The 9257-nt window shown below is 39.8% G+C and overlaps 1 long non-coding RNA gene across 1 annotated transcript; it reads right to left on the bottom strand.

Moving 5' to 3' along the window:
• Positions 1-2755: 2755 nt before the first annotated feature.
• LOC129265610 (uncharacterized) lies at positions 2756-9257 on the bottom strand. The gene is made up of 3 exons (XR_010293982.1): positions 9157-9257; positions 3984-4084; positions 2756-2837 (listed from the first exon to the last, which is right to left on the bottom strand). It is a non-coding gene; the product is annotated as an uncharacterized LOC129265610 (long non-coding RNA).

Below are 9257 nucleotides of genomic sequence, written 5' to 3'. Positions count from 1 at the left end.
GTCTGACATCAAGTGCACTTATTCATTGTTGAAATTCATGTTCAATCCAACACAGAAATAACAAGAATTTAATTTTGACACAGGTATTAGATCATTACCCGTTAAGAGGCAGTATATCATAAGCTAAAGTTTTTAATGAAAGCCTTTCAACATCCCAATCCTGTTTTATACAGAGTGTGATTGACTCAAATAAATCTCAACTATGGATGACCAGTCAGGACATAATTATTACCTATAGTGCCTGAGCATAATACTATTGATAGATGGTTTGCATTTTGTTTGAAAGAGGACAGTGCATAAAGCTTCTGATTATGACATCACTTGCTTTTCATACTTGATATTGATTTCCATACGCCATTCTCAGTGACAACATGAAATGATGGCAGTAATCTAGGTAAATGTCTTTATATCTTTATTTTTCTCAGTTTTTGATACATTATTGTGTTGAGTCATGCCAATAAATCTGATTTTGTCTTAAAATACCTACCAAACTTTTAGAGAGCAATCAGCATCTGTTTGTTTTTAAATCACAATTGTGCACACGACTATGAGAGTGATGTTTGTAAGAATGTAAACATGAACAATGTTTGGTGCATTGCTTGCAGTAGTAGATATGAAAACACTTAATCATCGACATACTGTTATATCTGCATCTGGACCTCTCTATAAACACTCAAACTCCCTCTTGATTTTGTCCTTATGTGCAATAAAATTGGTACATATACATGCATATTACCTATGTGCTCCCATATGTCAACAGTGGTAATACATTTAGTCTAGCTTTAACAAGAAATATGTATTGTTTAACTTGTCTAACCCTGTCTACAGCTACAGGTATTTTTTTCTCAATTAAGCAAGAAATGTACATTTCATCAAATAGTTCTTAATGTATCAGTGTTTCATGGTACACCATGTATTCTTTTGTGATCATATGTTTTGTCCTGAAAAGGAGCACCCCCAGGGGGGGGCACTCGACCAAAAAAGTAGTGGGTATGTGCTGTGGGCGAGACAAAAAACGGGGGCCTTGGAGCGGGCGTATTGTAAAAAGGCGGGTCCTCAGAACGGGCTTTGGAACGACAAATGTTTGTGAAAACAGGGGTCCTTGGAATGGGTCGCCTGCGTGTGATTGCGTATTCATTCCTATGGAACGGGCATACGTGCATGCAGCTAGCCGGGCAGCACGGGCGCCGGGTACGCTAGCGCAGATGCGATGGTCGGAAAGCGCTCTGCGGCCGCTTTTCACCAAAATTGTGGCTCATTGTAGCAGATCAATACGACTGGAACGTCGTAACAGAAAATATGCAAAGCTTTGGAGCGGATTTCTTTCTTCTTTTTTCTCGATAAGAAGAAAATGCTATGCTTTGGAGCGGCTTTATTTGTTCTTTTTCTCAATAAGACAAAAATGCTATGCCTTGGAACGGAAATTTGAGTGTAAAAATGGGGGTCCCCTCCGCGGCCGTACCCACTATGCATTATATACTGAGTGCCCCCCCCCCCCCCCCCCCGGGGAGCACCAAAACCTTTTTTTTTTTAGAGTATATTCTTCTCACCTTAAAGAGAATGAGCAAGTTTTGGTAAAGCAGGCAAATATATAGGGTGCCATATGTAATTCAACTCTACATTGTGTTCTGAATGCCTATATAACTCATTTGCCATAATTAAGTTTAAATCAGGAAAGACAACTCTTTGATGTAGCAATTGCATGGCTTTCCAAAACCCTATTATCTATAAAGAAAACACTAGGTGAAAAGTGCAATGCTCTATCACATATATCAAATATGTATATGGAGAATACATCTATCAAATACAAGAATGTGAATTCAAGTTCAATCACAATCACAACATCCCCTCCCCTTCCGTCTTTCTCTTCTGGTAGAGGAAAATGAACCCCATGTATCTATGTTCTTGAGAGTAGATACTTGATACACAGCCACATAGAGTACTTCTTTAGTAAGGAGGTATCATATCTTTAGGCAGTAATGCTGTGAGTTCATGTTAAAGCCTCTATAAAGTCCATCTCAAGATTATTCATTTACAAATTAGAAATTGCTTTTTAAATGATATGAAAATTTTACAAAATTCATTTGGTGTGAAAGATGCAATCTAAATTTGATATATGATAAAATCTATTTAAAAAAAATATATATGTTGGATCCTGACCATATTTTTATTTTCTTTCTGTTTGGTATAAAACCATTGTTCAAGTACAAATTAAAGACAATAAAACTTAATCATACATTCTCTGTATAAAAGTTTATGATATACAAACAAAAAAATTAATGTTAGAAGTGACTTTACCAAGGGAAAAAGAGTTATTGAGAGGGGGCACTAAATATGATCAATTTGGTCAAACTAAACAATTATTACAGAACATTCAATCACTAATTATTACTTCTCCTTTCATCTGCATTAAATTACATGTGTATATTGCATGCATGTTATCACATTTTATCTTCATGTACTAATATCCTGTATGGTGCTCATATCTATCATACATCATCACAGCACCTTACAGACATTACAAATTCACGCTGCATTCTTTTATAAGCACTGCCCTTTTTTTTTTTTCAGGATGCAAGAAGAGGTAAGCTTAAACATTTTTTAATATTTTTTTTCTATTCGCTATGATGAATGTAAAGAACAAAATACACTTTTTTAAAATCTTGTTATACACTTTTGAGTTTTTATGCAAATCAAGAAAACATTGAATTGAGGTGAATGGAAGAAGAAAAAAAAGGATAAGATTTGTTGAACCTACCTGTAGAAACTAAGCCTGCATCTTGGATGGTGTAGATTACCTTAGCGAATGGAGCAAGCGGGGATTTGGCTATCAATATCTGTACACAACAAGAGGGGATAATCAAAGTCAAGTGTTAGAAGACAAGTACTCTGAATTAACCTAACCTTACACTGACACGCTGGCTTGATTTTTGGAGGAGATGGGTTGAGACAGGAGAGTGAGATGGAGAGATGCGGTCCTTGTTGGTGGATTCTATTACAAAGTTCTGCCATTAGAGATGAAAACCGGACCAATTGTATTACAAGAGCATTTGTAAGATGGACAAACTCCATTCTCATCTCAACATTGCCATTTGGTATATTTTTTATTTATTTTTTGTTTCTTTTCAAAAAATATCTTAAAGACATTTCTGAAGCAATTTTGCTCAAGCAACGTTATTTGAAATTTAGGAACTAACATATACAAGGTCATTTTCATTATGGCTGAAAAATTAGTTAAATACACAAAGAGCCAACTCTATATCTACTGAGCAATAACTTTAATATAATTTTTCTGATACAAAGGTTAATGCAGGGCAATTTTTTTCTTCATATATATATATATATATATATATATATATTTATATATATATATATATATATCCTTAGATGTGTAGATGCCGATGATTGTGCAAAGTGCTCAATGCTAAAGCAGAGCATATATTCATATATATATATATATATATATTGGTGGTTTCCAAAGCTGTATTTGCATTACATACGGCTTAACGTGCAACTAGTAACCTGTTCTTGGAGGGGGGGGGGGGGTCTATCAGATAATGTTAAACATGCATCTGAATGCAAAGTTTATAATTTGTCCCCAAAATTGATTAGGATTACAGGAAAATCGCTCCCATTATAATGAAATATTAAAACAGGGGAAATTTGACAATAGAACAGGTCATCAGTTAATTAATGCATAATTTATGAACAGCTTAATGAAACAAAACACTGTTTAAAACAGAACAAATAACATCTTAGATTAGATTCTAATGACATCAAATCAGTTTGCTTTGGAAAAAAAAGATGACAAGGATAAAATAACCAGGTTTATGCAAAAAAATTCTTTTCATAGGATTTTGAATTTTCCATTCATCATTTTCTATGCTCCACTCGATCTACATACATTTGAAGAATTTCCAGAGTAATCCAAAAATATGAAAAGTAGGTTTAAACTGCAAATGACATGGCATATCTTTACATACCTCTCGATGTACTTCATCTAGATACTGGAGAATAAGACGAGTGTTAACGTTGTGACTCCATGTGTTGCCTAGGGCTGTGGTCACATGACCTTCTCCGCCATCTTGAAAGAATTTGGCATGAGGTAAATATAAGAGAGATTGTTAAGGGAAAGACAGTGGAAAGAGAGAGTCAGAGGAGTACTGAGATGAGAAGACGTGATCAGGATGAAGGAGGGGAGGAGGTAGGATGAGAGAAGAGGGGTGGAGAAGGGAGAACATGACAGAAGTTGAAGGAGGGGAGGAGGTAGGATGGAGAGAGGAGGAGGGGTGGAGATGGGAGAACATGATAGAGGTTGAAGGAGGGGAGGAGCTAGGATGAGAGAGGAGGAGGGATGGAGACGGGAGAACATGAGGTTGAAGGAGGGGAGGAGGTAGGATGGAGAGAGGAGGAGGGATGGAGATTGGAGAACATGATAGAAGTTGAAGGAGGGGAGGAGGTAGGATGAGAGAGGAGGGGTGGAGAAGGGAGAACATGACAGAAGTTGAAGGAGGGGAGTTGGTAGGATGAGAGAGTAGGAGGGATGGAGACGGGAGAACATGAGGTTGAAGGAGGGGAGTTGGTAGGATGAGAGAGTAGGAGGGGTGTGGAGACGGGAAAACATGATAGAAGTTGAAGGAGGGGAGGAGGTAGGATGAGAGAGTAGGAGGACGGATGGAGACGGGAGAACATGAGGTTGAAGGAGGGGAGGAGGATGAACAAGAATGTGGGAAGAGGGATGGAGAAGGGAGAACATGTTGATGGTTGAAGGAGGGGAGTTGGTAGGATGAGAGAGTAAGAGGGGTGTGGAGATGGGAAAATGTGATGAAGGTTGAAGGAGGGGAGTTGGTAGGATGAGAGAGTAAGAGGGGTGTGGAGATGGGAAAATGTGATGAAGGTTGAAGGAGGGGAGTTGGTAGGATGAGAGAGTAAGAGGGATGGAGAAGGGAGAACATGATAGAGGTTGAAGGAGGGGGGTTGGTAGGATGAGAGAATAGGAGGAGCGAGTAGGAGGGGTGTGGAGATGGGAAAACGTGATGAAGGTTGAAGGAGGGGAGTTGGTAGGATGAGAGAGTAAGAGGGGTGTGGAGATGGGAAAACGTGATGAAGGTTGAAGGAGGGGAGTTGGTAGGATGAGAGAGTAGGAGGGATGGAGACGGGAGAACATGATAGAAGTTGAAGGAGGGGAGGAGGTAGGATGAGAGAGTAGTAAGAGGGTAGGATGGAGTAGGAGGAGGTAGGATGGAGTAGGATGAGGAGTGGAAAAGGGAAGTCATGAAGAAAACAAAATAAAACTATATGCATGCAGTGACCATTCTAATACCTTACAAAAACAAACAAAGTTTCAAATACTGTATGTTTTAAAACCAATAAAATAGAGTGGGTTCCAAAAGAAACTATGAAAATTCACAAGTTGAAGGAGGGGAGTTGGTAGGATGAGAGAGTAGGAGGGGTGTGGAGATGGGAAAACGTGATGAAGGTTGAAGGAGGGGAGTTGGTAGGATGAGAGAGTAGGAGGGATGGAGACGGGAGAACATGAGGTTGAAGGAGGGGAGGAGGATGAACAAGAATGTGGGAAGAGGGATGGAGAAGGGAGAACATGTTGATGGTTGAAGGAGGGGAGTTGGTAGGATGAGAGAGTAAGAGGGGTGTGGAGATGGGAGAACATGATAGAGGTTGAAGGAGGGGAGTTGGTAGGATGAGAGAGTAGGAGGGGTGTGGAGATGGGAAAACGTGATGAAGGTTGAAGGAGGGGAGTTGGTAGGATGAGAGAGTAGGAGGGATGGAGACGGGAGAACATGATAGAAGTTTAAGGAGGGGAGGAGGTAGGATGAGAGAGTAGGAGGACGGATGGAGACGGGAGAACATGAGGTTGAAGGAGGGGAGGAGGTAGGATGAGAGAGTAGGAGGACGGATGGAGACGGGAGAACATGAGGTTGAAGGAGGGGAGGAGGATGAACAAGAATGTGGGAAGAGGGATGGAGAAGGGAGAACATGTTGATGGTTGAAGGAGGGGAGTTGGTAGGATGAGAGAGTAAGAGGGGTGTGGAGATGGAAAAATGTGATGAAGGTTGGAGGGGAGTTGGCAGGATGAGAGAGTAGGAGGGGTGTGGAGATGGGAAAACGTGATGAAGGTTGAAGGAGGGGAGTTGGTAGGATGAGAGAGTAGTAAGAGGGATGGAGAAGGGAGAACATGATAGAGGTTGAAGGAGGGGAGGAGGTAGGATGGAGTAGGAGGAGGTAGGATGGAGTAGGAGGAGGAGTGGAAAAGGGAAGTCATGAAGAAAACAAAATAAAACTATATGCATGCAGTGACCATTCTAATACCTTACAAAAACAAACAAAGTTTCAAATACTGTATGTTTTAAAACCAATAAAATAGAGTGGGTTCCAAAAGAAACTATGAAAATTCACAAGTTGAAGGAGGGGAGTTGGTAGGATGAGAGAGTAGGAGGGGTGTGGAGATGGGAAAACGTGATGAAGGTTGAAGGAGGGGAGTTGGTAGGATGAGAGAGTAGGAGGGATGGAGACGGGAGAACATGAGGTTGAAGGAGGGGAGTTGATAGGATGAGAGAGTAGGAGGACGGATGGAGACGGGAGAACATGAGGTTGAAGGAGGGGAGGAGGATGAACAAGAATGTGGGAAGAGGGATGGAGAAGGGAGAACATGTTGATGGTTGAAGGAGGGGAGTTGGTAGGATGAGAGAGTAAGAGGGGTGTGGAGATGGGAAAATGTGATGAAGGTTGAAGGAGGGGAGTTGGTAGGAAGAGAGAGTAAGAGGGGTGTGGAGATGGGAAAATGTGATGAAGGTTGAAGGAGGGGAGTTGGTAGGATGAGAGAGTAAGAGGGATGGAGAAGGGAGAACATGATAGAGGTTGAAGGAGGGGAGTTGGTAGGATGAGAGAATAGGAGGAGCGAGTAGGAGGGGTGTGGAGATGGGAAAACGTGATGAAGGTTGAAGGAGGGGAGTTGGTAGGATGAGAGAGTAGGAGGGGTGTGGAGATGGGAAAACGTGATGAAGGTTGAAGGAGGGGAGTTGGTAGGATGAGAGAGTAGGAGGGATGGAGACGGGAGAACATGATAGAAGTTGAAGGAGGGGAGGAGGTAGGATGAGAGAGTAGGAGGATGGATGGAGACGGGAGAACATGAGGTTGAAGGAGGGGAGGAGGATGAACAAGAATGTGGGAAGAGGGATGGAGAAGGGAGAACATGTTGATGGTTGAAGGAGGGGAGTTGGTAGGATGAGAGAGTAAGAGGGGTGTGGAGATGGGAAAATGTGATGAAGGTTGAAGGAGGGGAGTTGGTAGGATGAGAGAGTAAGAGGGATGGAGAAGGGAGAACATGATAGAGGTTGAAGGAGGGGAGTTGGTAGGATGAGAGAGTAAGAGGGGTGTGGAGATGGGAAAATGTGATGAAGGTTGGAGGGGAGTTGGTAGGATGAGAGAGTAGGAGGGGTGTGGAGATGGGAAAACGTGATGAAGGTTGAAGGAGGGGAGTTGGTAGGATGAGAGAGTAGTAAGAGGGATGGAGAAGGGAGAACATGATAGAGGTTGAAGGAGGTAGGATGGAGTAGGAGGAGGTAGGATGGAGTAGGATGAGGAGTGGAAAAGGGAAGTCATGAAGAAAACAAAATAAAACTATATGCATGCAGTCACCATTCTAATACCTTACAAAAACAAACAAAGTTTCAAATACTGTATGTTTTAAAACCAATAAAATAGAGTGGGTTCCAAAAGAAACTATGAAATTTCACAAGCTCACTACACAAATTCCATTAATTTAAATGAACAGAATTTTGACACAGGCTAGATTCACTAATCTTTACTAAGCACATGTCAATATATAAGATATTGGTTTATAACAAAGAGTCTGTAGCCCCTCAAATCAATTGTTCCAGAAAATAAATAATCACAAAAGTCTCAGTTTCAGTCTCAACCAAATGGTCATTCTTTGCTTAATTGCTATTGAGTCCATTTATGCATTATGCTTCTTTGACCTCAATATGTGTGTCTAAAATGTTAATCTTAACTTCCTGTAATTTCTTAGTTATTGAGGCAATCAATTAAACATACCAAAGGTCATACTGTGAACTTTAATAAACTGGTAAGTTTGTTCAATCCCATCTCATTTTCATTGGTCTTTCTTTTGCCATTTTGTGATTTTGGACTCCAGAACCAGTTGATTTGAGGGGCTACAGTCTCTTTACCTTTAAACCAATCTCTTAATTATTGACATGTGCTTAGTGAAGATTATTGAAGCTAGCCTGTGTCAAAATTTTGTTCATTTTGACTGAGTTGAATTTGTGTAGTGCACTTGTGAAGTTTGATAAGTTTCTTTTGGAACCCAGTTTATATAGAAAGGAAAAAGCAACGGAAGAATACATTCGTACAGAGAGTATCTACATGAAATGAGGTGCTAAATAAGCACCAAACACCATGTAGCAGTTAATTGATGTTTAATCACTATCATCAATAATAGAAAGGTCAGAGACGGAGGATTGATCTAAATGAGATCTATGTCAGTGATTGCTTGACCATCGGCTAGAAATTAAAGCAGGTCAATAGAGGGCAAATTGAGTGGGGGAGTAGTGAGTCAATTCTCATAATATTGAATAAGAATAATGCAAACAAAAATCCAAGAATACAGAAAGAAGAAAATGGGGGAAAATACTAAAAATGGAAATAATTTAGATGTTTGTATTATTAACATTTTTATTTGTCATTTCAAAATAAAGATTAAGTTACAAAGTAAATACATGAGTACAAAGAGGGAAAACACAATGATGTCTACAGTACAAGTCCAGCATGCATGGGGAAGGAAAAAGTAAAAGAAATTACTGTTGCCCACAGGCTTTCCATCCCTCGACCCGGACTTGTAAGGTGATATCCAAGAATAAAACATATATATATAAAATTTAATTAAACATTAATAATTCGGCTTGAAAAACATTTTTGAAATTATATGTGGGAGAACAAGAAACTATATAAAAGAAAAACTTAAAGACGTGAAAATTGTTATTATTTCATGGTAAACATAATTTTGATCTGGAAGAATACTTACATGTATTATGCAAAATTTAATGGTTAAAAAGATGCCATCTGAAAAGATAAGACACAAGGGTAAAAAAGGACAGAAAAAAATAAAGATTTGCCTACCTGATGTAGCAACAGAAAATGATTCAGTATCATCTGTTTCCATGGTAACTGGATTCTGTTCTACTGGTTTGGTATAATGTGTTGTAATCTGATTGGTAACT

Source organism: Lytechinus pictus, chromosome 7 (genome assembly GCF_037042905.1).
Source record: "Lytechinus pictus isolate F3 Inbred chromosome 7, Lp3.0, whole genome shotgun sequence".
Lineage (NCBI taxonomy): Eukaryota > Metazoa > Echinodermata > Echinoidea > Temnopleuroida > Toxopneustidae > Lytechinus > Lytechinus pictus.
Note: the sequence above shows the minus strand (reverse complement) of the source record. Positions and strands in the feature narration are given on the sequence as shown.